A 12,114-nucleotide genomic window follows, 5' to 3' on the forward strand; every position below is an offset into this window, starting at 1 on the left:
GACCAATTTATACATTCATACTGCTAAATGTAATGGTTCTTACTAGTTTATATTGAATGACTATTATCACTATAACATTTACAGACCTGTTGTATCTCTCTGACTATGTAAAGACATAACTCCTCTTTCTCTCGAGAAGTTTTGAAATACTGTATAGTGTATCTGTGATGTTTAATTGAATTTTAGAAGTAAGCCTATTTCTTAACACTCTGAAAACAAGACTGGATGCGATAATGGATAATGTTTGGAAGTCATATTCATATAGTATTATTCGGGGATAATAGAATTGGTATGTTCAGAAAGCCTCTCTGTGTTACTTTAAAGTGTATACCTCCAATTACAGTGTATGGACCAATGTTTATAGAATTGTTACTGTGTATTTATTCTAAAGCTTCTTTCCAACACCAATAACAAACAACCGTGTTTTCCGCATTAAATCTCTCTATAAAAGTACCTTGAGATACGGTTGCATTATGCAGTTCAGTGCAATGAGTAATCTAAACCTAGGGGTTTTGCTGTTACATTATGACATGTTTGACACAGATTCAGCCACCCAATAGCAAGCGTGCACATGGTGATAGGCTACATTAAGTAAATCTGTGTGTATTCATTCTGCAGTGGTGGAGTTCCATGGCATACAGCTGGAAATATAACACTACCACTGATTTCACAATATCTTTCTTGATGATTTACATTTTTTCCCCAAGGAAACATTCAAAAGATGTCCAGAAATGAAGTGTTTCTTGTACAATTGTAAGTCATATCTTGTTCGTGTTCTGAATATTGAAGGCATGAATTTGTGCATGCATTCTTGCAATTTTGCCTGTCATTTTTTTTTTTTTGTGTATAAGTACTCTGCAATGTAGATTTCTGCATCCTATTGGAGAACTGTCATTAATATCACATCACTGCTGATATTAAGAAAAGAGAACAATTTACCAATTGAGAATCCTTGATTTAAATAGTTAGTAATTTTACAATAACCAAATGCATATTGATTGCATTTACAGAGGACAAGTAGTTTAAATCCCAATCAATTACAGCTGTATATCAAAAGCAACCTTGCAAAGTGGATTGTAAAGTTTAGCTGCACAATTTACAAATTGGTGTCAAGAACATCAAGGTTTTGCAACAAACACTGAAAATGAGCTTCACATAATCTTAAACACACACACACACACACACTGAAATTTATATGAATGTTTTTTGTTCCCGAAAATATGGAGATAATGTTCTTGTCACTGTGCAATGGAGGAAAGAATGAATGATGTGCAAAAGTGCAGCTTTGTCTATGTTGTGGTTGATTTACATTGTATGATATTGCAAAGTGAACAAATCAGGGAATATGTCAAGTATAGTACAGGGTGTACACACATGCCAGCTTTGAATGACTTTGAGACATTCTGCCAACTTTTCCACCTTGGTACAGGTGTGGGAAATCCAGTCCAAATATAAGTTAGTCTGATAAGAAAGAGTAAAATATTACGAGTTCAGCAGTATAAATTTGATCAAAATTGGATGAAAAATAAGGAAGTTATGACATTTTGATGTTTTGCTATTTTCAGGGGAAACAGTTCTTGAACAGTCAAAATGATATACATGTAATATGCAAATGTCAAGTGTCATTCCCTCACAACTTACATGTACAATATACTGTATACGCTATAATTTTCGCGTACATAAATTTTCGCGAATTGCCGCTGTCACACATTTTCGCGAGTGATTAAATTCGCGATTGGGGGACCAGAGAAAATATGAAGTGGCAAAGAAAGTGTGAATTTTCAACTTACTAGCATGTGTTTACAGTATTCGTAAGTAGACGTGGACGTGCGTAAACAAGCTTAGCCAGTATGGTCTGTTCGGTAAGCCGAGACATGGTATACTACAGTACTGAAATGGTCGTATCATCAAGGCAAGGGATTCATTTTGGAAGGTAATATTTTCGCGTGTTGTTAATTTCGCGAATAGCTCCCGACTCGCGAAATTCGCGAAAATAAAACCCCCGCGAAATATATAGCGTATACAGTACTTTGTACACAAAATTTTGAAATTTCCAGTTTTTCATTAAATTTTTATGCAATTATGCCCGAGGCTCAAATCCTTGTAATATCTAACTGATCACTATTCTGAAGTTATTCAACCATGAATAACATCATGTTTCATACTTCAATGTTGAGGGTATGACCTGGTTAACTCACTCATTTGCATCTATTCATATCCACTGTACAAGAAACTGTTTTGCAGAAATTAGCAAAACGTCAAAATGTCATAACTTCCTTATTTTTCATCCGATTTTAGTCAAATTTTTACTGTTGATCAAGATTGTAAGATTTTACTCTTTTTTATCAGACTAACTTGTATTGGACTGGATTTCCTCTTTAGAGCTAAACATGGAGATCAGTCTTAAAATCTTAATGTTAGATGACCATGTTGATAATTGTGAAGACATGTAATGTGTTTGCAATTTGTGCAGAACTTAATTTTTTTGTTGTTGTTTTGCTATTGAATGAGGCTCTATTGATATTCCTATAATCAATATTTGGATGGACATGCTTTGAAATGTGGTACCGGGTACTGTAGTAGAGCTGTTGATGAGATATTATATTTCTTTCACTCATCTGTTCATGAGCATTTCGTTCACATTTTTGAAAAACAAAATCACGTGATATAGAAAGGAAAGTTGTCTTGCAAGGAGCTATTGTCACAAAAGCATCAGATGAAAAAAAAACAACAACAAAAAACATGCTAGTAGCATAGTCACCTGTGTACAGGCATGTTGTACAGTGTACCATCAGTGTGGTACAGGTAGTTTGTTCTGGCATATAATAGGAAAAAGATCAATTGATGACAAACCAAGTGTTTAATTTTTAGGAAAATGTAACACTTGAAACAAACAAAAAACCCTTTTAATACATGAGAGTGATTTCTCAGATTTTCCCATTTACTGATCTTTTGCAGTGGTTTTAAAGCTTTCCTTCGAGGTACAATGATTTAAGTGCTCAGTGCATTACTTCCCTTTGAATCATACATTTGTAAGATACCATTCCCTGTTGGGTATGCTCTGCATTGATTTTGCAGTCATACATGTACATTGTAGCACTGATACAGGGTCTGTGATTTCTAATTGTACATTGAATTCTTCTGCTCCAGAAGTTAGATTCAAGTTAAGTTTCAGTTATCGATTATTCTTTTTTTTTTTAGGTTATTGGGAGAACATTCTTTCCCCAGAGTTGTCAAATTGTATCTTTTAGATTCACTCATTCAGTACAGAACTGTACTTTACTGTACTACAAAGTTGGCATTATATACAAAAAATTGCAACTTTTGGCTTGCTTATTTGCTTTCAAAACTGTTGTGAAATGTCAATTGTGTAAGATTTGCAAATTATGGTAGGATACAAAGGAATTATGATATATACATTGATGTACGCTGTATAGTCTTGGGTAGGAAAGGGGAAAATAGGTGTATTCTAGAATTAAAGTGTAATCTAGGATTGATTTGATAGCCAGATCGTAGTTTTATTGTTACTTAAAGGCAGTGACACTCTAGAAGATCCTACAGGAGAAGCTCAAATAAATTATGTTCCAACTTTGTACCTTGCCTTGCCAAATAACCCATTAGGATAATGATACTTTAGGTGGACAAATACAGTTTGAAAAACAATGCTGTGATTTTTTTCATATCTGTGAGCATGATATATATTTTGATAATGCGCAAATGCAGAGCTAATCTTTCATACTTAGGTTTAAAGATAATATAAAGATTTGGTACCACAAAAGTTTCCCTGAGTTTCCTTGTCTTAGATTGTGTTTCGGGTTAAAGTACCTTTCATATAACTAACACTGTGAGACTTACTCGCCCCAAAGTGCTCTCATGTCTTAGTAATCATGCAATAATGGTTTGGTACAATACGTAGTCGTGGTACCGCGTCGAGTCAAACTGACGGCTCGTTCAAATTTTTCAGAGCCCGCTCTGCTCTGGTACGAAACCATTATTGCATGATTACTAAGACATGAGAGCACTTTGGGGCGAGTAAGTCTCACAGTGTTAGTTATATGAAAGGTACTTTAACCTGAAACACAAACTAAGACAAGGAAACTCAGGGAAACTTTTTAGGTACCAAAACTTTATATTACTTTAATCAAAGAGCAAGGAGAGAAAGCAGATTTGGAAAGAGGACCAAAATCAGAAACACGGACAAAAGAATTGTTAAGTCATGAAATGAAAGTAACATGTGATATGTGAAAGGCCTGCATTTCAAAAATATTCCATCACAGAGGAATTATGATTACATTTTTTTTATTATAGCAGCGATGTTTGGTATTTAAAGGAAACATTCCAGTATTTACTTCAGGAAATTTGTGTTCCTTTCATTTTTTTTTCACTTTCATTCATTCATTCATTCATTTTTCATTTTCACTCTTCTGATCAAGTCAATTCATTAATTGTGGGCTTTCAAAGAAAGTGCACTCAATGCCTGCTATGAAGATTTTTTAGTTGATTGCCATTTTAAGGAAAAATATCCCATGACCCATTTGCATGTAACACCTTAAAAAGATCTCTGTAGATTCTCTTAAAAACCCCACTTGGTTCATGTAGCCTATAGCAGATGTGTATGAATTTGAAAATATGAAAAAAAAAGGATGACATCTTAAAGCCTGACAGTAACACTGCATGCTCAATATGTATTGCTTTCGTGCTTGTATTCTGTATGTTACACTGGATGAGTTAACAATTCCATGAAACAGACACACCTAACTACATTAGATGCAGACTTGTATATGAAAGAGTCCACACTGCCGACTTTGATATGAATCCTCTAACAAAATTGTGCCATTTATTGCCAAATTAGCAGTTCCTGCCAAAATTGTACAGGTTTTGTCACCATATTATAAGAACATCCACCAAAAATGGTTCTTTTGTCATATTTCCTGATGTTGTTACCTGAATGGAAATGGCTTGCGGTTCATATGATACAAACCAAACAGGTTAAGTTTATTCACATGGGGTAAAACAATAATGCTCTTCAGCACGTGACGTTGCACAGTCAATATGTTGATTACACATGTTTCTACTTCATCGTGCTGTTCTATTCATTTGTACTGACTGTTCTATGTTACATGTAGGTATTTAGTGACCAGTAGGGCAAGTTCATTAATTGTACTAGCCTATAGGCATGTCTTATAGTTTGTCTTTGGCCAGCAGGTAACGTACAATCATAGCTCATTGCTCGTGAGAAACAAAGTGTTCTTCAAAGTCCCCACCAAACAATCAGTATGCTGACAGTAAAGGAGTTGGTAGGAATCGGTGGATATATTTATTCAAAGTATACACTGTAGAGCAGAAAATGATAGCTGCCTTGTGATAGCACAAAGTTGAAGATGGAATCGTTGACTTAGATGCAGGTATCAATTTTCTGCAGGAAATGTGATTTCAGTGTTTACCTTTTAATCCACGTGTCTGCATGCCATCAAAGACCAAGGTGTTATAAGTTTGTTTTAAATAGATGCTAGCTGAGGAAGTTACACTGTAATAATTTATCATTTAATTTAAATTGCATATTGTTATTGTCTGTAGTCTTGTAGTCTTATACTGTATTTCACCCTAACAGATCACTTTTAGTGATTGCTGTGTCTAGCTTTGTGTAAATAGACACATTGCAGATTTGTTTGATCAGTTTGAATATCAATCCAATTGTGACTATAAAGAGTTAGCGATATTCTAGATGGTTGCACGCCAGACATCTAAATGTTCAGTCTATTAGATACATTATAAATTACTCCAGTTTGTGAAGTTTTAGATGGTTGTGATTGTGTTTTAGCTTTAAGTACATGTACATGTACATACAGGTGCAATATGCATACAGTTTGCAAAGACATTTTACATAAATTTAAGCTTGTAAGTGTGATAATGAATGAAATCCTCACAAACTTTCAAAATGGCAACAACACAGAAAGTAAAGTATTTCTCCTGTATTTGCTTGCAGTTTATGTGAAGGAGAAAGATTGTACCAACATATTATGTGATTACAGCTATTGCTGGTTAAAGGTATTGTTTACCATTGGAAGTAGTGAATTCAGAAATGTTCGAGATATCACATTTGATGCATACATTGTATGTATAGGTCAGTTGTATCACAAAACATCCTACCATGTAAAAATTCTGCAATAAAGCCCAAACTATTAGGAGATAACACTATTTTTCTCACTAAACTGTAACTGCCATGGTTTAGTCTGGAAACATTTTTATTAAAACTATTGTTCACAGTATATTCAACAATCCTTAACATTAATCATACTGAAATTATTACATTGGTTGTTTCTATCCCTAAGTCACATTTTAGAATTATTTTGAAGCACAAAAGCTGGGTTTTTGTTTCATCTGCAAATGGTATTAAAATTATGCCTTTAATTCTGGAAGGATGGCTTGATCAGATGAAAAAGGCACATGGTGATATTGCACGATAAAGAGAAAATCTTGTGACTGATTAGATACAGTATTCCCAATCCCATCAAACTTTACTGTGCAGTATGTCTAGGATTTGTAGTGCTCTCTGAGTTTTGTCTTCCACGTTTTGTTTTCCATTATGTCACAACCACAAAGTATTAAATGTACGTTTTGTCTGTGTTAAAAGCATATCATCCGTATGCAGAGTGTATTTCACCTTCATGGCAATGGTTTTGTTTGCAGTGTTTTGTATGGCTTTATAGTCAGTCATGCGACTCTTGAAATGGTGTAATGCCGGGATAAAGGAGATCATATAAAAAAGTAATTATGGACTTGCTTACATCTTCTTCTTTTTTTTTTTCTGTTTATTTCCAGCATGTCATATTAGGAAAGAAAAAGACAAACAAAAAATTACTTTATTCTAGATAGGTGTTTGTATGTTCTCTGTATACTATGAGTTTCTTCATATCTTTCTTTCTGACACATTATGATGTAAAATCTGTGAATATTTTGTGGGTTATATAGGAGAGATGATAGAATTGGCAGACAGCTCACATTATGCTTGTGGCCCCAGCATACTGTGCAAGTCTACTTTGACAGATACCCAAAGGTTAAGACTCATGTAACCCTGGCTTTCAACAATGATGATTTTTAAAATCAAAGAAGGATCCCCTTAGTCTCATATGTCATACTGTGTATGCCTGACAGCTTATGAATTATGCACATTATATTTTGCAGATCAGGACTTATTAGACACATATTTTTTTTGTCAGTTAGCTAATAAATTTGCAATAAAGTACAGCAACACTGTTAAAGAAAATATCATTATCCCTTTCCAAGAAGCAATGTTAATTATTTCCCCCCTTACAGGTGATATGCATTGCATTTGCATAGGGACTGTATTTTGGTGCATTGTGAAGTTTGCAGTTATCAGTCAACTCATGAAATGCACAAAACTGCAAACACAGCAAGATATAAGCGGCTCATAAGGTACCATGTTACCATGATCCACTCTCCCTCCTTTCCCTTCCCCCCACCTCCACCTCCAAGCTTGAGTTGTTGTTGTTGTTGTTTTTGCCGAGTCCTCACAGTCAGGTTGCTCTTTAATATGTACTTAATCCTGAACTGTCGTTTGTTGAGAGATGACACGATTACAATGTGAGTTGCCATGAAGGTTAACAGTAAATGAGCATGCAGGATGAGGCTGTCTGTTTCAGATATTCAAAGCGTGTTTGAGTGTCAAATGTCATCGACAAACAACTGAAGGATTTATAGAGGCACTTTCTCCATTGACCTCTTTGTAAAAAAAAAATGATATGGTGCATCAACAAGAGAGTGTTATGCAAACCTTCCTTGCGTTGCAGCTGCCCATTATTAGACTCAAGGAATGCATTATAAGGTGTTTTGTATTTAAGTTTAGAGTGAATGTATATGAGAATGATGACAAAAATGACTCCTTATGTACAGGGCCTGATGCAATTATTCATGGTACAGAGTGTTATTTGTACATTTGAACATTTTTGATGGAATACAGTTGTTCAAGTGAAGCTTGCTTGCACACTCAATGGAGTGCAAACCGTGCATCACAAACAAACAAAAAGTCGCACCCCCTGATTTTACGTGAGGACTCGAAAAGGTGAAACGGGTCAACTAGGTCAATCTTGAGTTTTCCATATTTTCTGAAAGAGCTATCTTTCTTCTACATTATTCTTTAGTTTGGGATCATAATACGAATGGGAAAGTGTGTTTTCAGCAGTTTTTGTACAACCCCTTTTTGGGGGAGTGTAAAATGATCAGGTTTGTATTAGAGACACCCTGTAATTTCTTGAAATCCTTTGTATACTCTTCACTTTCAAGTCTAATAACTTTAGATAGGATAATGCTACTGCTTTGAAAGTTGGCAATAATCATGGACAGAATGTGTTAATAGAATAATCTAGTGCTTGATTTCAGCTTAATCTGATAATCCCTTCATTGTTGTTGCTCCAGTGGTCGACATCCTGTGTTTTGTCCCTTTCATCGCACAGCTAGTGCAGCTTGGCAAAAGATTAAGCGCTTGAATAGACCCTGTACTTCAGAGCCTCTTTTCTCAGTTCACACTTTTCCAGAGTGTGTGCTTTCTTTCCAGTATTCAGGTAGGTTAGGGGAGTCCAGAGTCTGTTTTTTCAGAATCTGCCCTTAACTAAAAATAAAATCCAAGTCTGGTGACTTTTTGTTGGTTTTGTGATGCAGGGTCACATATAGTCTTCAACTGCCAGTTATTTGTTGTCGTTAACCTACTAGCATGTGTCTACAAAGTATGAATAATGGTATATGTTAGGTTTCTGGTAATGATCATAAAGCAAAGGAGCAGTGAGAAGGCAGATAAGTATTGTGTCTTCCCGAATAGCAAATTTAGCAGATATCCACAAGCATTGAACCTATGATGATGAGAAGAAAGACATTGAAACAAACATTGTATCTCATCTTCAGGGACTGTATTAAGACATTGATTGTACTTCTCACATTAATGTTCCCTGGCTGTGAGAACAAAAGAAAAACAGATGAAAAAAAGTGTGTGAGACAGAGAAGCAGTATTTTGTTTTGCCATTCTGAAGGGAACATAAAATGCACTGACATTTTCTAGCTTTGATGTGGACGTATAGCGGTTGTTGTGTCATATCCCACCTGATGTGTTGATTTAAATGTTCTGAGGTTTCAATTTGGCCAAATGAGGCAAGCTCAAAGATGCTAATTGGTTCAAGGTCTGTGTTATTTATGAGGCTGAGAATGTAACTTTGTCTGCATTTGATATCAGATTAACCATGTTTGGGTGAATAGAGGTGAGTCATAAAAACCCATTTTGGAGAATTGGTTGTTCACGGGGGGGGGGGGGGGGGGGGGGGGGGGTAATGGATTGATAAGAGTCATATTAATACAGTATGCCCTGAAAGCTTTGGTATGCAAGCTGTTGTGTGAATATAATGTATGTAGACTCCCCTTGAAGTATTTATTAATTGTTTGATAGTGTACAGAGACAGATTGACAACATTAAAGGAATGAAAAAAAAAAGAATTCAACTGTGTTTGTCTTGATTTTTATTTGAGAAGTGGAGTCCCGGCCTGCATGAGTAGTTTAAGAATATTTTGTGTGTGACCTGCTGATCCGAGATTGAAATAGAATTATTTGATTGCATTATTATATTCAAATGAAAGACCAAGCACTCTGCATATCACAATATGATTATAATGTCAACTCCTACAGGCAGTTTTCTTAAAGAGGGTAAAAAAGGCAGTCGACATTCAGTGATGGTTGAACAGATGTTATGAAAAAAAAAAAAAAGAAATTGGAGGAGGAGGAGGCCCTACAATGGACTTTTGTTTGCACAACAAACTCCTTTGGACATGCAGGTGAAATAGCCATTGTGATATGGAAATGCTGTGAGAGAAGGTTCTGATAACAATAATTTACAGAAATACTTTTTTTGGGGGGGGGGGAGGGTTGGGGGAAAAATTACTTTGAACAAGAGTGGGTTACAAGTTCTGTTCTAATTTGAACTAGAGCCATATGTAAAATGAATGTTAACTTGTTACAACAGGAATTGTAAGGCAGACTCGCTTTATTATTTCCTCGATTATAAGATATGAAGCATAACATGTATAACCCTAATGTGGACTATTGACAGTTTATATCCCATTTATATATCTTGTTATAAATTTTTGTTCTGCTTTTGTTTAGTAAAGCAATTTTAAGTCACTGAGATCATGACATAAATTACTTTAATAATCAGTATATATATATAATTATATATTCGTCTCCTCCTATCTGGACTACTGCAACTCCCTCCTTGCCGGCCTCCCTCTTTCTCACATATCCCCTCTCCATTGTATCCAAAATTCAGCCGCTAGATTAGTCTCCCTTAGTAGGAGACATGACCATATATCTCCAGTTCTCCGCTCACTCCATTGGCTTCCAGTCCATTCCCGTATTACTTTCAAGATCCTACTTCTGACGTACAAAATCACACGTAATCTTGCACCCATATATCTTCAAAACCTAGTCTCTCTCCGCTCCTCCTCTTCTGCCAGACCCCTCCGTTCATCTTCCTCTCTCCAATTACTTCATGGCCCACGTACAAAAACCCGTTATGGTGACCGAGCCTTCTCTTCCATTGCTCCCACTCTTTGGAATAAACTCCCTCTTCATATTCAGAATGCCTCATCTGTTGAATCATTTAAAATTCTTCTTAAAACTCACCTGTTTAATCAGTTGTTTTTTTTTTTTTTTTTTCTGGAGGCGCACACAGTTATCAATTATTGTACCATTGTATCACATGTATTTTTCTTTTCTTTTCTTTTCTTTTCTTTCTTCTTCTTTTGTTACTGTTAACGCTGATTTTGTTAATGTTATTGTGTTTTCTAGTTTATTTGTATGAGTAGCAAAGTGCGCTTAGAAACGTCAGTATGAAGCGCCATATAAATGCAATTATTATTATTACATATATATATATATATATATATATATATATATATATATATATGAAGAGTTTGTTCGCAAAAACCGATAAGTCCGAATTTGCCAAATGGAGATATTTGCGATTAAAGGTCAAGAAAAATAAAGAGAATAATAAGAAAATTTTCGCTTCTTTTGACCATAACTTCAAAAATGTACCCTTATATGTAGTGACCAATATATCATTTAAAAGGTATTATTTTGTACTTTATGACAGAGACCGTACTTCAAAATCTTCAAAAATGGACTTATCGGTTTTTGTGAACAAACTCTTCATATATATATATATATATGTGGGTGTGTGTGTGTGTGTGTGTGTAAAATATGGTTCATGCAATATCCATCTCACATCGTCAGTATGATGCAATACAACTGGATGGGCGAGGGGTTATAGCCTTATAGGTTGATATCCAAGCTGCAGATCCAGTTCAAGGCAGCGTCACTTGCTTGAGCAAGTTCTTCAAGCCTGCCTGGAACTTCTGTGGGTGGCAGTTTTCCATCTCACTGAAAGAATCAGAGAATTTATGGTTTAAGAAACCTACCTTCATGCACATTCACACACACACACACACACACACACACACACACACACACACACACACACACACACACAAATTATGATCCCAATCCTGATCCTGTATCAAGGAGAGGATAAAAAGGCTTTTACATTGTACTTTGAAAAAAAAAGGAAATCTAGATAACATCTAGATTGGTTTATTATTTATTCATTTATTATTCTCATCATTATTACATACAAACCACTTTATTTTGGCCACTTGCACTATTGTAATTGTATACAATTATACAATTGTTACACCATTGTAATTGAAGAGTTTGTTTGCAAAAACCGATAAGTCCATATTTGTCAAATGGAGATATTTGCGATTAAAGGTCAGGAAAAATAAAGAGAATAATAAGAAAATTTTGGCTTCTTTTGACCATAACTTCAAAAATATACCTTTATATGTAGTGACCTATATATCATTTAAAAGATATTATTTTGTACTTTATGACAGAGACCGTACTTTTGCAAACAAACTCTTCAATTGTATTCAAACCACTTTATTTTTGGCCACTTACATATTGACATAATTTTCTGCATTATTAGTCTCATATATAGGGTACTGTACTTAAAGCAAGAACCAGCACAGGTACACAGAGGTATAATTAATACCA

Source organism: Diadema antillarum, unplaced genomic scaffold (genome assembly GCF_040938485.1).
Source record: "Diadema antillarum isolate AM-2024a unplaced genomic scaffold, OU_Dant_1.0 scf00000172, whole genome shotgun sequence".
NCBI classification, from domain to species: Eukaryota; Metazoa; Echinodermata; class Echinoidea; order Diadematoida; family Diadematidae; genus Diadema; species Diadema antillarum.